Here is a 20745-nt window from a genome sequence, read left to right as displayed (position 1 = left end):
TGATAACTGCCACCTAGTGGTTCCTTTATCTGCAGATTTTTAATGCATGAAGAATCACTACTGATAATCAGATCAAGAGTATTAGTTGCCTCCCAAACATGCTGATGTAGAAAACAATCATCCAATAAATCCACAAAATCCTTGCTAGTGTGTGAGTGACCAACCCACAAATTCCAGTCAATATCTGGGAAATTAAAATTTCCCATTATAAGATTCTCTGATTTACTGGCCCACTATTTCCCTGTACAGTTTCTTATTATACTCATCAGAGTCATTAGGTCTATAACACACTCCTACTCTCAATTTTGATCTCCCAATGCTTATGTCACACCAAACTGACTCAACACTGCACTGTCCAGCGATGTCGACTGGCTTCACTTCCTTAGATTTTATGTGTTTCTTAACTAATAGCATAACCCCTCGTCCTTTCCTATCCTGTGTATCCTTTCTCTGGACATTGTACTCCCCAAATTCCAGTTCTGCATTCCTTATATCTGTGTGACACCACGTCTCTGATATCTCAACAATATCCACCTTTGATGCTTTGAGCAATACCTCAAATTCATCAAATTATTTACCAAACTCCTAGCATTGGTGTACACGTAAGTATACATGCACCTGTTTCTATTCTTCGCTACCCTAACACAACCCATGTGTTTACTTGTACCGCAATGACTCCCAGCAGTCGCTGAAATATCCTGCATCTTGTTTTTCAGGCTTCTGCTCATTCCAATAGAAGCAGTGCAAGAATCACTTTTACCTCTGCCAGTGGTTATTGTTAATCTATTAGTCTTTGTATCCCCTCCCCAAGCTAGCAGTTTTCCGATCCACCTAACACTGCCTCGATAGCATCAGAAAATATTCTTGCACCTTTCTATTTAAGTGTATCCCATCCCTGTAGAAGCAGTCTCTCCTGTTAACAAGTACAGTCCAGGCTGAAAAAAAATTCTACTCCTTGAGCCTTGCACAATCTTTCCAGGGCCAAATTGATCGACAAGGCTCTCATCTCATTACTATCCATCAAGTCAGACAGTTAATGGATGTTGGCTGGTGGCGGCACATGTTCGGACTGTTTTGAAAGAGAGGGCAGGTGTTATAGAAGCCAATTCAGAAGAACAGTGCCCACGGAAGTATCTGTAGAAAAGGCATGCAGAAGAAACAGTACATCTATGAGATAGTGAGTGGAGAGACTCTGTTGGAGATGAGACATTAATTAACCTGAATGAATGGAATCTAGAAGCCTAAGAGAGGTTTTGGGGGCACCACTCCAGATGTGGGAACAATATTCCACGGTAGAGCAAATTTGTGATTTGTACAGAGTGAACAGCTGTTTGGAAGAAAAGTAATGCCGAGAGAAAAAGAGAAAATCAACTTTTTTTAGATGCAGTGGGAGCAATATTTGTAATGTGCTCGTGTCAAGACAGATTACAAGTCAGGGTAATTCCCAAAAGAGAGATAAACCTTGCCTAGAAATCAGAGTGTCACCAAAGATAAGCATAGGGGCAGAATAATCCGTTTGCGAGATATAATAAAAGACTGAGTTTTAGAAGGATTGAAATCAACTAAGTTGTCTTTGTCCCACTGGAGAATTACCTGACCTGGAGATTGGCATTTAAGGAATTGGAAGTGGATATTCAAGAAGTTGAATCTGATTGAGCAGGGCAAGGTTTCTCAAAATGGAAAGCGGAATGCAATGTGCTGTCATCGGCAAAACTATGGATAGGATCTCCAGTCAATGGAAGGTCATAATATACAAGAGGAAAAGAATGGGGGAAAGAACTGAACCTCGGGGAGGGGGGGACACCAGCATTAGTGGAGAAGTTAGAAGACAGAGAGCCATCTACCATCACCCTCAGTGAGTGATCAGAGAGAAAACTGGATAACCAATTAGTTGGCAAATCATAAAATGGAAGCTTGTTTAGAAGACCTTTATGCCAAACACGATCGAAAGCCCTTGAGATGTTAAAAGCAACTGCTTATGTTTCACCGAACTTTTCCATTGAATTTGTCCATAAATGGGTAATATAAGCCAGAATATCACCAGTGGATCGACACTAACAGAATCCATACTGGCTATCATTGATCAGACGGTAGGTTTCTAGGTAGTTTAAGAGTTGGCAGCTAATTGATTTCTCCATTACTTTAGAAAGAGTAGAAGTAATTGCAATGAGATGATAATTGGATGGGAGGGATTTGTCACCCTTTTCAGGAACTGGCTGGATATGAGCAAATTTCCAAGCAGAAAGAAAAATACTGTTGAAATAAGAATGAAAAAAAGGCAGCAAAGAACAGAAGTATGTTCAGGAGCACAGGTTTTGAGAACAAGTGGAGAAATACCATCAGGATATGGAGCTTTCTTAGCATCAAGATTTGTCAAAATCCTTCTGACATAAGACCACAGGAGGCGTTGAATGGAGCGTGTTGGGAATGGTGGGAGGCGTGTTACTAAGATCATTAATACATAAGTTGGAAGAAAAATGGGATGCTAGCAGGTCAGCTTTATCCTTGGCTGAAGTGACAACAGAACCATCTGGTTTGGACAGAGGTGGGAGCAGAGATGGACAAAAGTTGAGGCCAATAGCTTTGGCAAGAGACTAGAATGCTTGGCCATTAGGGAAAGAAGCAAGTTTTCTACTCTTAGCCTGTTCAAAATCTAGTTTGGAGTGATTAATAACTGCTTTACGGTTGTTGCAAGCTTTGGTGTAGGCACAAAATGAAACTGAAGAATTAGAAAGCCAATTATTATATGCAACATTCTTCTCTTCAACAGCCTTAGCACATTTATTGGAAAACCAAGGTTTAGATAAAGGACGAGATTTTAAAGTGGAGTGTGGGATAAAGGATTCCATTCCTACAAGAATAATTTCACTGACATGATCTGAGCAAATGTTGACAACAGAAGTTTTGAAACAGTAATCTGATCAAGGAAAAGATTTTTTTTTTTTTTTTTTTTTTTAGGAGCATTGGCGACTAAGGCCATATTGCTCTGGAATATGCGGTGGTCATTCCTTGACCTTTCCGCATCCTCCGTATTTGGTGGTGACGGGCTCGAACCCCGGTCTAATCAAGAAGCGTGTGCTACGCACTGCTGCTCCTTCCCACCTGGCTACGGAGGCGCCTCAAGGAAAAGAAACCTGACAGGTCATCCCCTTTTGCATTCTTGTAATGCCAAACAACACTAGGTTGGAAATAGCCATGTAATAAAGGCTCCATTTGGGAAGAGACAAATCACCACGTTGTGATCTCAGGTGCCTAAAGGACCACTCACTTCGACCGTGTACTTAGAAGGGTTGTTTGTGAGAAAAAGATCAAGTGTGTTGGCTGTATGGTTAGGATTGTCTGGTATTCTTGTAGGTAAATGAACAATCTGTGCAAGGTCACTAGAAATTGCAAAAGCCTCAGCATCTCGACCAGCTGGGCCGGCGTGACTAGAAAATGGTAGCCAGCTGGACCTCACTGTTAGGAAAGTTGGACTGGAGAAAGTCAAGTTGCAAAGAGAGGAAGTCAAAGAGCTTCAAGTGATTAGTGGAGTTGGGAGAATGGTAGAGACAACAGATGAATTTGACAGAATGAGGTAAAGAGATTTTAAGCCAGAGACGATCGGAACGGACAAATGCACAAGTACCACCTTTGAGGCAAAAGGAATCATATAGCGAATAATTTGGGCAAGTGAGATGAGCAATAGTTGAATCAACCTATAACTGATATTCTGTCAGAAAAAGTACATAGGGTTTGGCAGACTGCAAGTGGAAATGGACATCGTTGAGATTAGAACTGAGACCATGTATACACTGGTGTTCAAAGAAAGTGTATCACTTAGAAATTTCACATTTCTAACCCTTTTTTTGCAATGGTATGTTACTTTAATGACTAGCATCACAAATAGAAATATAAACAAAAGATATTTATTACTAGTTAAGGCAAAGCTAAGTAATATTTGTCAGGTGCTCTCAAAATATTCCAAAATGAGCATTTGCAATCTTTACACAACAGTTTTGGCAAACACAAAAATTATGGCTGAAATATTATCAAAAGCCCTCAATTTGCTTTAGTTTATCATTTTAAATGGAAAACAAAATGAAAAGTTCACCAGGTGCAAACTAATATTTAGTTGAACCGCCTCTGGCCCTGATGACAGCAGCACACCGTCAAGGCATTGATAAGATCAATTTCTGAAGATAATCAACTGATAGTTTGTGGTTCCAAACACGAATTATGTCTTCAAGTTCATGAAGGGTCTTTCGTTTCTTTCTGGCAACTGCAGATTCCACACGATGCCAACAGTTCTCTATAGGATTCAGGTCTGGGCCGTTTCCTGGCCAGCTAAGAGTTGTAATGGACCGTTCTTCCAACCATTTTTTCACCTGTAACAAATGTAAACACATTACTGTTGAACCTCTAATGCAGAAATGAAGCTAAACTAACTACAGAAGTGCCTACTTACAATTTTCACCCGATGACGAGGACCAGGGTCGTCTTGAAAGATGCAGTTACTTGGCAGGTTGAAATGGTCTCTAATGGTTGGCAGCAATTTCCCTTCCAACATAGCCAGGTATCCATTGGCATTTACGGAACCTTTTATAAACTGCAGGTGATAAGAAATGCACCCCCATATCATCTGGCTGGTAGGAAATTTCACTGTAGACACCATACAGTCTGAAAGGTATTCTTCAAGTCTACGGCAAATCGTTTGTCTCCCATCAGAGCCATGCAAGTTGAATTTCTTGTCATCCGAGAAAATAACTGGACTTCCACTGCTCAGGGGTCCATTTAACATGCTCCTTACCAAATTAATCAGGCCTTTTTCATTTTTTGTGTAAGGAGGGGCTTCTTCTTAGGACGATGGGCTACAAGTCCCTTTTTGAAGAGGCATATTCTGGCTGTTAATGCACTTGCTACCACTTCTGTATGTTCTTCCCATTCTCTTTTCAGCTCAGATGTAGAAGCTTTATGGTTTTTAAGGCATAAGTGCTTCAAAACGTGGTCCTGTTTTGGCATAGACTCTGAATGTAAAAATTTCATTGTGGAATTAGAAATGGTCATTTAGCACCAAATGTTTGGCAGGCTGCCTTAGGCCACATCAAAAGGGTTTAAATGCACCAGCCACAGGTTGCCCATCCCTGCTCTAGCAGAAGGCTAGAGCTGACAATATTATCCTGTTTCTATCTAGATATTTCTTCCCTACATGTCTTAAAAGAACCAAACCTCCAACTTTAATGGGTTTTAATTTCCTGATCTTATTATATAGCTTTTACTATTCTCTGGAATTTTCTCACTATTAGGCATAACTAGGATATAGTGTTGTGGTGCCAGCCACCAAATATAGTTGAAGACTTAAAATATCTGAATTTATAATTTAGCCAATTGTTATTTTCTAAATTAATTATTAAAAGTACTGGGTACTCATGGGTAATAATTTAATAATAATTATTTTTTATAATTTAAATATAGCTCATCTGCTATAATGCACGTTTAAGGTTCTGGATACCAACTTAAATTTTCTGACATTATCCTGCCATGTTCTGAACATTCATGTTGCAACTCTACAGAAAAGAAAATCCAAGGAGACATTCTGTATTTTAAGATGAGAAATAAGTGCTGTTGGAATGTGCACTTTATAGCCTACCTGATTTGTATGTTCTGGAGCATAAAATTGTATGTAATTGTGTTCAAATGGTTAACTTTTGTACACAGGAACATAGTGACATTTTAAATGTATCCTGTTCATATATAATTTGCTAACACCAGAAAATCCTTATGTACAAGGATTTCTGTTCAGCTTAAAGAATATGAGTGGCTAGGCCCGCAAAGTAGCAGCACCCTTCCAGTGCTAGGAACTTCAACTTGAGATGAATTTCACCCGATTCAGGTGTTTAATTTTTACCAAAGTGACCTATAAGTCCTCCTTAAACAGGGCAATAGTCTTGAAAGAATCCCTATATGATTTTGTAATGAAAAGGAAACAAGCATTCTTTCTGAATTTGGACATTTGTTTCTTATAGAAGACCTTGCCTTCCTTCATATCAGAAAAATAACAATAATAAATATCTAATGGAAAGATTACCTTAATAATGTAATTTCAGGCATTCCCGGATCTGCACCTTTCTTAAACCCTATAGGAGAGAATGATCAGTATTAGTATGCGTAATCGGTTAGATTTTAGCATATAGTTTAATGATTACTTTTGTGCAACGTTAATGCCATTGTAAGTATGCCAATTGGACATTACATGCGCCTGTATATGTGTGTGTATATGTTTTTCTTTTAATGGTGTTTTGACATAAGTATTATTGTGCATACAAATCTAGTAATCAAGTTAGCCCAACAAGGTTATCTTAATTCAGCATGGCCTATACATATTAATTTTAAGAAGTATATTACTATATGATAATGAATTTTTCATTACACTTTACTGATGAATTTTCATTATCTTTAGCTAAAATTATATTAAAACTATTGGTTATGTTTATGTCAATACTAATTTTAAATAACAATACATTTACATATATTATAATATTATTATATATAGTACATTCCATCACGTGGTCGTCAATCCCCTACTTCTTCGGGGGCTTTGAGTGGATTGACAGCCCATCTGATGTAATGTCTCATACCTAACCATTTCTGTTGTCCCTATACCAGTTTTGCTACACTAATTTAACTTTCAATTTTTAAATTTGATATATTTCATTTACTTTAGTTTAAATATTTTTATAATCGTTCTCTACAGCAAACTGTGATAGGGGTCACAAAGCCCAATGGGTAAGTATCCGATATTGTGAAGGTTCTTACCCTCTGCTACTGTCCTGATGAAGTTGTAGATTAGAAATTTGTTATTTCCTGCCTTCTAATTGTTATATAGGTAGCGAAGCTTATTACTGCGCAGTTGCACTTACTTTATACTGTGTCATGATGGTGCATTAGCCTCAGGCCTCGACATCCCATGCTAATGTCTGCTGTGGGGGGGGGGTTCTTTGGTTGTTGGGTGGTTGAATTTCTGTTAATTCCACATTAGATAGTATGAATCAGAGCTGTAATACTCAATATGTTCTATGTTGATAATAATATTAGTAAAATAATAAGAGGAGTTTACCTCAATATAGTACGTAGAACACTTCCGTATGATACCCTCCAGAAATTAAAACAGAAAAACCGAAAAAAACCGACAAATTACTGGTACATTAGAGTAAAATATTACTCTACTATTAATATTAGAGTACATTTGATGCTTAGAATTAGACTAATGAAAATACGGCGTACCCTGGGAGCGATATACGTGTTGACCAAAGGGGGGGGGGGAGATAGGAATCGAAATTAAAACAAATATAACAAAAAAAAAATAAACCAAATGGAATTTTGAAGAGACGACCAAGGTGGAAATAGCATTGCGGTGTCATTCATAATTTTAGTGTCTTCTTCAGAGGTCATCCAACAAAATAATGAAAAAGACAGCAATGCTCTTACTTCTGTTTCCGACATGTTCTGTATGTCAGGTTACACGTGCGAAAAACCACGTGGTAAATCTAATATAAATTTTGAATATAATTTAGAATAAAGTTTGCCAATACAAAATTGTGTTGATAAAGTAATACATACAGATCATGGATGACCTTACAGAAGTAAGTAGAACGCTATGAAGGTGGAAAAACCAAAGACAAAGGAAACGAAAATTCGAATGACGGGAACTTACCGCTACTGGTCGGACTGACAGAAAAGACTGTCAGAGGATTATCAGTGTATTCATGCGTGGGCACATTAGCGGTGCCTAGCGTTAGACCAAATTTCGGTGTATGTTTGAGATGAAATGAAATTACATGGGCGGTGAAGACTACGCTAGGATTAAGCACATGATGCTCCAACTGCCCAGGATAGTAAGAAATATAATAGCTGACAAAGTAGCAGTAGAAGGCAGCTAAACAGCTTGGGTAAAGTTAGAAAAATAGGGTTTGTTGGGGTACAAGTGTCCACAATCCTTGATGAAATTCGGGCTGTTGATCACTATGAGGTCATCTATATACCTATATAGTATAAGGTCCTGTGGAAATGATGTTTCTGACCAATATAGATATAGGTTGGCTATTATGCACGAGGCTGGGCCGCCCATTGGTGTTCCATTGGTTTGTTGATACACTGTATTGCCGTCATATATAAAATTATTGGAGATACATAGGTTCAGTATGTTGTTCCAGTAATAGGTATTGCAGGATATATAATCTTTATATTTAGCATAGATATCTGAGTACAGATTTTAGATTGGTTTGATTAATACTTGTAAATAGGCTGTGGAAATCAAAAAGGTTTGAATATTGTTGACTTTATTATTCTGCAAAAATTTTAATACCGGTAGATTGTTGCCTATGATTCTGCTGTTATGTATGTTATGCAGCAGTGGTTGCAGTAGTTGTTCTAGTTCAAGCAAAAATATGCTTTACCCAATTCAAATATATATAACCAGCATAAATACCACAACTTGGCTAAATTAAAGCAAAAACTACTAGAAATACATAAAGACTTTATAATCACACCTGTAGATAAAGCTGCAAACAACTTTGCATTCATTTGCAAATCTTTTTATGCACAAACTTTGACAAATGAACTTAACTCCAGTAATACTTACAAACCTATATCCAGTACCTGCAATAGCATTACAAAAAAACTAATAGCCTTCAATAAAAAACTAAAGCTGAACTTGAACAATTACAACTTGCCTTATATATACTTCATTCCAAAATTTCATAAAAATCCTATAGGTTTCAGATTCATAACCTCCTGCAAAAACACTAGAACAACTACTGCAACCACTGCTGCATAACATACATAACAGCAGAATCATAGGCAACAACTTACCGGTATTAAAATTTTTGCAGAATAATAAAGTCAACAATATTCAAACCTTTGATTTCCACAGCCTATTTACAAATATTAATCAAACCAATCTAAAATCTGTACTCAAAGATATCTATGCTAAATATAAAGATTATATATCCTGCAATACCTATTACTGGAACAACATACTGAACCTATGTATCTCCAATAATTTTATATATGACGGCAATACAGTGTATCAACAAACCAATGGAACACCTACGGGCAGCCCAGCCTAGTGTATAATAGCCAACCTATATCTATATTGGTCAGAAACATCATTTCCACAGGACCTTATACTATATAGATGACCTCATAGTGATCAACAGCCCGAATTTCATCAAGGATTATGGACACTTGTACCCCAACAAACTCATACTGGAAAAAACAAACAACATTGATACGGCAGCCCATTTCTTGGATCTAGACATTAAGTTAAAGAATGACATAGCATCCATCAATTTGTACAACAAACGTGAAGCATTCAACTTTAGCATAGTAAACCTTACACAGTGGAATTCAAATATTTCTTAACAGGTACATGCCAATGTTATTCTGGCGCAATGTATCAGAATAGCAACCATATGCAGCGATAATGAAACAATCATTGATAACATCAGGATATTATACAGGAAACTGATTAACAATCTTTTTCCTATAGCATATCTGCGCCATCATATCATTAAGACCCTTAACATACTAAGGCACAAGAACCTTAAGGAGATTAATATAAACAGCATTATTGACATAATTATTCCCATACATATCAAGTATGTATATAGTGTAAATACAATACACTAGGCCTCTGTGGTGTCTTACAGCCTGGAAAACTCGTACCCACCAATTGGCCTAACGCAGTGTATTTATCCTGTAATTATGTTCATAGACTACTTTATTTATATGTGAATATTATAGCTTAATTGTATTCAATTATACCACTTTTAACACAACTGACTTAAATACATGATGCACTAACTCTCGGACATTCGTTCGGGGTCCTAACTATAGGAACGGGTTTGCAACCCTGAACCACCCTAGCCAAACTACATATTTCTACTATAATCATCTTTTTACTTTGCTAACCTCTACATATTATGCCCTGTGCACCATTAGTTTACCGACCGCAACACCAGGGCCCTATTTTTCTAACTTTACCCAAGCTATTTTTCGCCTTAACAAAGTTTAGCTGCCTTCTATTGCTACTTTGTCAGCTATTATATTTCTTACTATCCTGGGCAGTTGGAGCATCATGTACTTAATCCTAGCGTAGTCTTTACCGCCCACATAATTTCATTTCATCTCAAACATACACCGAAATTTGGTCTAACGTTAGGCGCAGCTAATGTGCCCATGCATAAATACACTGATAATCCTCTGACACAGTCTTTTCTGTCAGTCCGACCAGTAGCGGTAAGTTCCCGTCATTCGAATTTTCATTTCCTTTGTCTGTGGTTTTTCCACCTTCATAGCGTTCTACTTACTTCTGTAAGGTCATCCATGATCTGTATGTATTACTTTATCAACACAATTTTGTATTGGCAAACTTTATTCTAAATTATATTCAAAATTTATATTAGATTTACCACGTGGTTTTTCGCACGTGTAACCTGACATACAGAACATGTCGGAAACAGAAGTAAGAGCATTGCTGTCTTTTTCATTATTTTGGTGGATGACCTCTGAAGAAGACACTAAAATTATGAATGACACTGCAATGCTATTTCCACCTTGGTCGTCTCTTCAAAATTCCATTTGGTTTATTTTTTCTTTTGTTATATTTATTTTAATTTCGATTCCTATCTTTCCACCCCCCTTTGGTCAACACATATATTGCTCCCAGGGTACGCCGTATTTTCATTAGTCTAATTCTAAGCATAAATATCTACCTACTATATTTTACACTAATAATAATAATTCTTTATATATACATTATGGTTGTAGGGTATTTTTGCGTTAGCAGTGACCTTGATCCATATTTCATGTTATTGTAATACTGCTTATCTAATTTTATCTAAATCTTAATTTCCTCCCCCCAGCATATACCAATAGCTTCTCCATTCTATAAGATTATATATATATATATATTCACGTTTATGAATTGAATTTTAATTCTATTAGCGGCGATTCTAATAAGCAAAAATAGGAGGAATATTATCCACAGGCTATAAAAGTAAAGATATAAAGCACAGATTTACTCTTTATTACTTTACCAATTAACAAAATTAAATGGTAAAAATCGGAAGACTATTTTCCACAGGTTAACAAAATAAAAAAAAAAGAAAGAAAGAAAGTCAACTATGTGGAGGTATTCCCATGTGGTCACCCTCCTAATTACTAACTGGGCCTAACACAGCTTAACTTCGATGATTGCACGAGAACCAGGGCATTTAACCTAATACCATAGTTGGCTGTTCAGAGTAGCTGTAATGTGTTTACTTACGGCAACCATAGCATTTTCATTGCATTTTTTGAAATGCAATGAAAATGCTATGGTTGCCCTTGAATTTTTCAGATGGGAGTAACTCAAGTTACTCCCATCTGAAAAATTCCTGGAGCACACCTAAAGAAGTTTCACTTCAAAAAAAGTTCACATAAACATACGTATGATCCTGAACAGTTATGACACTATGGCTGTTTGAATTTTAATTAATTATTTAAACTTTGTAGCCACGAAGTTTAAGTAATTAATAATAAAAAATAAATAGGAATAAGAAAAATGTACTTTGTTTAAAATGAATAATCACACAATTTAATTTTTATTATTTTTTACCACTGAAAACTCCATAGCCATTTTTTTAAAATCAAAACCACCATAGCTTCATAACTGTTCAGGCATGTTTATACAAACTTTTTTCATTATTTGCATGTTCTGAATTGATCCTGAAAGTATTGCTCATGTGTTATGAAATACCCTGTATATGACTCCAGCACATGGATAAACTATTCTACACATTTAAGCTAATTTAATTCATCATCATCATCAGCCATTTTCAATCCACTGCGGGATGAAGGCCTCTCCAGCAACTTTCCAGTTCCTTCTGTTTTGAGCACTGGCCATCCATTTACTACCCACAAACTCATGAATTTCATCTATTCATCTCCGCCTTTGTTTTCCAGGTTTTCTTCTAGCTCGTCTTGGATACCATTCTGTTATTTTCTTAGTCCATCTGTCATCATGTCTTCGAGCTATGTGTCCTGCCCAAGACCATTTTAGTTCTTTAGTTTTGATAAGAATGTCCTTTACTTGAGTTTGCTGCCTAATCCATGTGTTTCTCTTCTTATCTAACAGTCTGATTCCCAATATAATTCATTCCATTCTTCGCTGTATCATTCTCAGCTTTTCTTCAATTCTTTTTGGGAGTGCCCAAGTTTCACTTCCATAAGTCATAGTGGGGAGTATATATTGGTTCATTATTTTACATTTCAGACAAACTGAGATATTGCTCTTCAGTATGTGACTATATTTCCCGAATGCTATCCATCCTAAATTTATTCTTCTCTTGACTTCCAGCCATTTATCATTATTACAGCTAATAACTTGTCCCAGATAAATATATGACTCCACCTTTTCAACTACGGCTCCTTCAATCATTATTTCCCTTTCTGTGGCATACTTGTTCATCATTACTTTTGTTTTAGCCATATTCATCTTTAGTCCAAAACCCTTACTAACTGTGCATAACTGATTAAGATTTTCCTCTAATTCTTTGGGATCGTGGCTTATGACCACAATGTCATCTGCAAATCGTAAATGGTTTAGGTACTCTCCGTTCACATTGACTCTTTTCTGCATCCAGTCAAATCTTCTGAAAGCTTCCTCAAGGGCAGCAGCAAACAGCTTCGGAGATATTGTGTCTCTTTGTCGAACTCCTTTCTCGATTTAAATTTCCTACTGTCTTTGTCTAGTCTAATAAAGGAGGTAGCACTCTCATATATTTTCTTCAAAATCATAATATATGTGGTATCTATGCCTTGTCTTTCCAGTGCCCGAAACATTGCCTTATGCTGTATGGAGTCAAATGCCTTTTCATAATCCACAAACGTCAGGCATAACAGTGTTTTATATTCATTTGCTTTCTCCATTAGCTGTGATATTACGTGAAGGTGATCCATAGTTGAGAATCCTGTCCTAAAGCCAGCTTGCTCTTTCGGTTGATTCTCATCAAGTATTCTTTCTAATCTGTTAGTAATGACCCTTGTGAACAACTTGTAGATGTGGGATAACAAGCTAATTGGTCTATAATTTCCAATTTCTGATTTATCTCCTTTCTTATGCAGCAAAACTATGATTGCATTATTCCACTGCTTAGGCATCACACTTTTTCTAATGCACTTTGTGAAGAGCCTTGCCAGTTTTTGTGTTATGTCTCTTCCTCCCAATTTTAACAACTCTACAGTAACTTCATCTTCCTCCAGGGCTTTCTGATTCTTCATTTTCTTCATATATAATTATATAATCCTTATATAATTTAATTATATAAGGTTAATTATAAGTTACAATTGAATGTAAAGCAGATGAATTTGTCATGGCCAAACTAACTCATCAGCACAATGTGATCCATCTTTAGCCTTTACTGACTATGAAATGTCACATGCATTTCATTTTTTTGCCCTAGGCAAGGCTCTAAACTAAATCAACGAAAACTGAATACATATATTTGTAGCTGATGTTTTGGAAACACTTTGGACACCGTTTTCAATGCAAAAGAAGCTGTTGACAACAGATGGACCACTAATGCATACTGTAACATGCAACAATTGTTCTGGTCAACAAGGGTGACAGAAGTGGAGGAAGCACTGAATGTCCAACAGCAACCACTACAGAAAACATCAGTAAAGTTTGTGACATCGTGATGGATGAATGGCGTATTGTGAAAACTAAATATCCAGTATCTTCATAAACTGTAGATTACAACAGTGGTCTCAAACTCCAATTGCATGCGGGCTGAATGCATGATCTGAAAGCAGCTGACGGGCCGTACATTAGTTTGTCTCCATCTATATAGCAATATGAACTGCGCAGCTGTGCATCCAGCTAACCAACTAGTGACTGACTCAAGGAAAATATATATCAGAAATACCAACTCAATAGAAAAATTCTATTGAAAAAAAAAAAAAAAAAAAAAAAAAAAAACACCAGAATACTGAAACGCCACCAACTGTCGGCTGGCAAACTAAATTTACTGATTGCATCAATGTGGGAAGTTCTCCCACCTTACCCCAGTCATGTGGCCTGGCACACAAGCATACAGTGACAAAGACAAAGCCCCAACCTATTCATTCTATCTCTTTTTCTTTCAATAGCAGTCGTGCATATAAGCTCAGTCCATATCTCTATGTCTCTAAAATTATAAGCTATTTACAACAAATACATAATTGAAATGTATTCGTGGGCCATGTAAAATTGCTTCAGGGGCTGCCAGTTTGAGACCACTGGCTTACAAAATCAATTCAGCCCAAACAAAAAGTTGGGGAAAGTGCCTCATAAGTTCAAAAATAGTCCTTATATTCCAAGAATAAGTTTGGGAGTAAAAATGGAAACCAAACTGCCCTAAAAGCGTTAAAAAATGTCCCTCTATAGCAGGCAAAATTGCAGAATACTTCCATTAACTATTCCACAAGGATGATAACCAAAGATGTAATTAATTTTTTTTTAAGCTAATTCTGAAGTTTTCACAATCGTCATTGGAAGGTCACTCTAAAATATTTCCAAATATTCTACCTTCCTATCCAGTAAATTATTCTACCTTCCCTCTTGACAACAGGAATACTAATGCATTGCAGTATGCATTAATTGTCCTGCTGTTGCCAGCTTTCTTTGTTTTGAAAAAGTTTCCACAGCATTTCTGAAATGTTAAGTTTCAGAAATGCTGTGGGAACTATTTCCTCAATGAAGCCTGAATAAACTGAGGAAAACAGGCACAATTTATTTCACTTTAAGGTGAAATTATGCCTAAACCACTTCAATAAATATAATTAATTAGCCAAAATTATGAGTTAAGTGTACTTTATCTTTGCAGTAGTTATTGTATAAAAAAAAAAAAAAAAAAAAAAATTCAGTACACTAACTGAGCAGACAAATAAGGAAAAAAAAAAAAAAAAAAGTCTTATTACTCTAATACTAAAAAAGTAGAAAAAAATAAAACCAAATGTAAATAATATATAATACACAAAATATAAAATGCAGGAAGTTTTGGAGCTGTATGACCCTTTGTCAACTCAGTAGTTCAGAGTCAGACACAAAAAAGAAGAATATAACAATGAACATAGTGAGTGGCATATCATGCTCAATGTTGGAAATGGAAAGAGGAAAAGGTTAAGGACAAATGTCTCAAATGCTGTGCCAATGGTCCAAGTAACGCAAAAATTGGCCTCTAAACACAATGTAAACAAGTTCCTTTGTTGCTATTAACACTGTAAATGTAAAAATATGGAGGGCCTCAAGCAAAATTGAATTAGCACAGTTAACTAATCACACCAGTAGCATTCTGAGAGGGTAGAATTGGTGAAATTAAGCTCCCCTTATGCTACCGCATACAAATCCTACCTCCATGTATCACACAAATAATAGTAGACTACCTCACTTTGCATAAATAATAGGATGGGGGAAGGCAGGGGATCAGTTGTCCGTGTGACAATGGAATGGAGCCAGGAAACTAGATACCAAATGTGGCAAGATAATCTGTTACAATGAATTGGGGACGAGGGTGAGAGAATACCACTGTACATGATATACCATCGAGGAAGCTCTTATGTTGGGATGACACAAGAGAGCAGAAAATGCATTTTAACCAAGCTTGACACAAAATTTAAATGTTTGCTTTTTACTTTGTTTATAATGGACAATGTACGTGGGTAAAAATGGTGGAACACAGTTGTTAAAACGCATTAGGTCAAAAATTAAGTCCAGCTTGTCCTTCACTGATGAATTCAGTTAAATTTATATTAAAAAAAATGAAATCAGTCCTAGACAAAGGCTGCACATTCAGATATGGTGTAGCTCAGAGGCAGAGAACACATTTAGCAAATCAATGCAATGCTCCCCCCTCCCCAAACACGACCAACAAAAGTGTGGAGTGCAACATTCCTTCACTTTCAGAAGCCACACTGCTTAAAATGAGCCTTAAAACAAGACCTGTCAGAATTCCACAAGTGGTTTTCACGACATATTCCTGTTTTTTATAATCATATTAATGGAATTTCATAGTGATCTTTCTTTGAATCAAAAAAAGTGAAAACATATCTTGCTTTGAAACTGGCAGAGAAGTTCAACAAAATTTTCTTTGACTACCTAACAAAGGGACACGAATCTGGGGGCCCACAAAAGTTTGCAAGACTACAGGTTTAGCTCACAGCAATCTTGACACATAATCATGCCTCCACATACAGAAGTTCTTTTGTGAAGGGTCAAGTGTAAAAAAAAAAAAAAAAAAAAATTAACTACTAGTAGGTAATCATAGCTACACTAGCAGTGTAGCTACGATCATTGTCCTTCACGTGGAAGAGGGCCAAGTGTGAGTGTGGTCTAAAAGGGAGGAATATTTATGTGCTTTTTTTTTCATACAGCGGCCAAGTTAATTGGTTAAGAGAGAAAGAGAGATGCAATCTCCGTCCTCTCCCCAACAACTGATTTCACATACAAACTCTGTTAGAATATTTTAGAACGTACCGTGTCTGGCTATGTTGGATTAGGGCAGACTTAAAAACGTGCTCACGACAAGCACATTGTGGTCATGACCACATTTATTTTCTTTCAACATATCAGCATACTAAAGTTGACTAAATGTTTCAAAACATAACTGAGCCCTATATGTTAATCCTGGTCTGCTCAAAAACTTCAGACATGTTTTGTATTGTTTTTGCAACCACTTCAAATGTCAAATTTTATTTCATGTTGGCTATGCAAGTCTGCAGGTATAAGATCAGATGATCACAACGATCACTATACCAGTTTGCTTTGTTCTATTCACTGATCAGGGTAGTGAACATCCAAAAACTGCTTTGCTTCATGTTGCAGGTAAAATAAGTAGGAGCTCTACCATATATAAAGCAAAGTTTGCCCTTCTACCAATTGTACATCTCTCAGTAGCTGAGGTAAATATTTTCTTAAAAAATGTAAAGAGCTCTTCAAGAGCTAAAGTGGTAGAGAGAAACACAGCCACACAAAAAGTCACAATCTCTCCTCACTCTAAAGCACGGTGGTCTCACAACCTGAAGAAGTGATTTGACTTTAAGCAACACCTTCACAAATTGCGGAAGCAGTTTCACAATGACACAGAGAGAGTTGCCTACTCGAGAGCTTGAGCCGAGTTTAACCACCAGAAATCCAAAGCAATTAAGTTGTACTTTGACAGGACCGTATGCACCAGGAAAGTCCCATATAAGGATAACCCCACCAGGTTCCGCCCTCACTGTCAACCCCGAAGATCAGTCACAACCACACTAATATCGAGGACAAGAATTAATTACTGCAATAAACTCGCTGCCAGCAACTTTGACTACTGGACCTGATGGTATCCCACAAGCTATATTACATATTTTTAACTCAGTGCTCTCAAACTGCTACTTCTCACACCAGCAGAAAGAATACTTATTCAAACTAAGGCCGAAAATTCAAGCTCCATCACTTGCGAAACACTACAGGCTGATTTCCAACTCATCCTGCCTATTGAAGCTGCTAGAAAAACTGCTGCCGATCCTCACTAAACAAATCCTGCCAAACAACCCCCCACAAATCCACCATGCACTTCCACACAGATCAACTGCAACCAATCTTCTAGCAACTACTAACAGAATCCGTGAGGATTCTGGTAGTAGTTGCGAGCCTTTGAGAATTGTGAAAAACTGGCAGTCACCTATGTAGACATTGAATCTGCATTCGATATTGTGCACATTGCTCCACTGGTAATTCATCTTATTTAGGAAATAAACGAATCAATTCATTTTATTTCTTAAAATGAAAATTTTCATTCATTTTATTTAGGAAAATGCTATCTCTCCCAAAGATACTAGAGAACCACTATCAGACAGGTGGTGACATCTTAGCTTTCCTCACGTCTCTGCTGCTCGGCGCCTCCATAGCCAAGTGGGAAGGAGCAGCAGTGCGTAACAAGACTTCTTGATTAGACCAGGGTTCGATCCCATCACCACCAAATATGGAGGATGCGGAAAGGTCAGGAAATGACCACTACATATTCCCGGAGCAATATGGCCTAAGTTGCTAATGCTCCTAAAAAAAAACCAAATAACAAATATCTCTGCTGCATAACTGCATAATGAAACTCTGTAGATAATGCCCAATACTGCAAAGTAATCTCGGTTGGAGTCCTGCAAGGGGCAGTACTATCTGGCCTCCTCGTCACTGCCCTCATTGCTCCACTGGTAATTCAAAAGCTGGTATATACTGACGACCCAAAGGTACTCATGCCAATTAAGGCAAACCAAGACCCTCATCAAATCTCAGAAGAGCTAACCTCCACTTTCTCACCAATATCTATCTGAAACAATTCAGGCTTCGCATCAATCCTGAGAAGTAAGAAACCATGGTCTTCTTGTTAAAGCAACACCCAACAAAAATCCATCCAGCCTGCTTGTTCAGTCACATTGACCTAGGGATCAGATTCGGCCCAAAGCTTCTTTTCAGCCAACATGTTGACATGCTTCTCAGAAAACCTGCCAGACCGAGATGGATATACAAGCAGCATCTGCAACATTTAACAGACAAATCCACCATGGTCAGATACATTGCAACAAAAGTTTATCCCTCACTTCTCTATACTGTAGAGATTTGGGTATCTACATCTCCCTCTACCATCAAACCAGTGTTCTCCTCAGAGTATTGGCTCCTCAAGTGGGCTTGCCACAAGCTTAGCCTACCTCCCCAGCTCCAGACCACCGCTCTGGCCAACACATTTAACATCCCAAGGCTAATTGATGAAATGAGACCCATCACAACAGTCAAGCTCATGACTGGTTTCATCTCCTCTCCCTCCTGGGACAACTGTACATGGAGGATCTCAGTGGTGCATTTGCAAGCAATTCCACAGCTATGCCTTCTTCACCTGTTGGATTGGTTTCTTCCTCAGAAGATGTTATCATGTATCCAGGATCTAGACTTCAACAAGTTTATTTAGGATTGACAATATAGAAAAAGAATACTCAGTGGGTGGCCAAGGCAACCACTATTATAACCTGAGTCGACAGCAATGTATACTCTTGCTCAATTAAAATCCTTATGTTATGTATTTTGTAATTAATGAATGTACACTCAATGTTTTCTATATATAGTATACTCAATTCATTTCTTCATTTTATTTACTTATTAATTTAATTTAATTTTTTTTTTTGTTTATTGAGGCAACCTTTTCTTTAACCCCTGGCCACTGTGCTGTGATGAGCAGTTACAACAAAGATTCTTCTTTTACTGATTATCTTATATTGACTCTTCTCTACACAGAGAAGAATCAATTGGTAGTCATCTTTCTGTGGAAACTTCAGTAACTGCAAATACTGTCATGTGCATTGACAGTTAGCAAGCTCTATGGTACTGATCAGTTAACCTTCTGTCACTTGCATCCTCAATTTAACAAAGACACTTCTGTGGTAGCTGTGGGATGCATCCCCTTTATGTTTAAATTAATTGTAAAAAATTAAGTTTTAGCTTTTTTATTGAATTGAAAATGGCGATTATTACAATTTGCAATAATCAATTACTCTATGGCAAAATGAGACACTTGTCGCTGGCATCTCACAGGTGCCAACATGGGGATTGCCTAGAAGAAAACTACCAAAAAAGATTGGGATTGTACTCAAAGTAGCAGAAAAAGAACATCTCTATGTTAAAAAAAAAAAAAAAAAAAAAACAGGCCAACATCACATCTATTATTTGAGTAGGTGCAACAATACTGAAGTAACAGATTAAAGGTGCCTTAATCAAGTACACTGTTTTTATCAAAAACAGAGCTGAATCAGGTTCACAGACCTGTTTTGGGAGGAAAAAAATTGCATGGCACAGTCTGATTTTTCACATTTCTCAATTTCATAAATTAAATATAAACTGAATCCGCTGCCACTTGGTGAAGACGTAGAATTCTGTAGCTTCTGCAAACCAATAAGTTTTCCTTGAAATTTTAGCGTATTTTTGATTAGTTAACATATTAATTTGTGTTTTACAAATAGATTAAATAGGCTTAATGGCATTCATTGGCTTATTTTTTGAATTTGGCTAGTAATTTTGTAAGTTACAACTCTCTACTCGTACCGCTATCGTATCGGTGTTTTTGGCGGGAATATATTAGAGCGTAACCAGTAGCGCAGAAGAATAGTAGGGTTTAAACTGTAATAAGTAAGTACTTTGAAAGTTTTAATCACTTTTTGGGTATATATCTTTTGTATTTAGCTAAGGATATAGCTAATTTAATATTGTGATCATTATGGTATAGCGTATATTTCAAACTTGATAGCTAAGGTATAAGGAAAACTATACAGCAGAACATGTATTACTGCATTAGATTAGTATAGTATTGTATAGTCGAGTACATTTAAAAGAGTAAGAGGTTATCTCAATCTTTTGCGTAGAATGCTTCCAGTCCATGTTCTCCAAATGTAACGAATAAAATAAATGAATGAATTCTTTCACCCATAGAGATATGACAAATTCAACGAGCAATGGAAACTAAAGCTGAGAGCTTTAGTTTCCGTTCCAGTCTATATCTACTTCCCAGATATAGACTGGAACTTGTGGGTTGGACACACACACGACTTGTGGATTTATTGGATGATTGCTTTCTACAGCAGCATGTTCGAGAGGCAACTAGAGGGAGTAACACTCTTGATCTGATTATCAGCAGTGATTCTTCATGCATTAAGAATCTGCAGATA

The 20745-nt window shown here is 37.0% G+C and overlaps 1 long non-coding RNA gene across 1 annotated transcript in view; it reads right to left on the bottom strand.

The window, feature by feature from the left end:
• LOC150090687 (uncharacterized) overlaps window positions 1–20745 on the bottom strand; it is a 29689-nt gene that overhangs the window by 3581 nt on the left and 5363 nt on the right. The window contains exon 2 of the long non-coding RNA XR_016547280.1: window positions 6065–6113. This is a non-coding gene — a long non-coding RNA (uncharacterized LOC150090687). The remainder of the gene's footprint in view (window positions 1–6064; window positions 6114–20745) is intronic.

This window comes from Mastigoproctus giganteus, chromosome 1 (assembly GCF_048544385.1).
Source record: "Mastigoproctus giganteus isolate SK-2022 chromosome 1, ASM4854438v1, whole genome shotgun sequence".
NCBI lineage: Eukaryota > Metazoa > Arthropoda > Arachnida > Uropygi > Thelyphonidae > Mastigoproctus > Mastigoproctus giganteus.
Note: the sequence above shows the minus strand (reverse complement) of the source record. Positions and strands in the feature narration are given on the sequence as shown.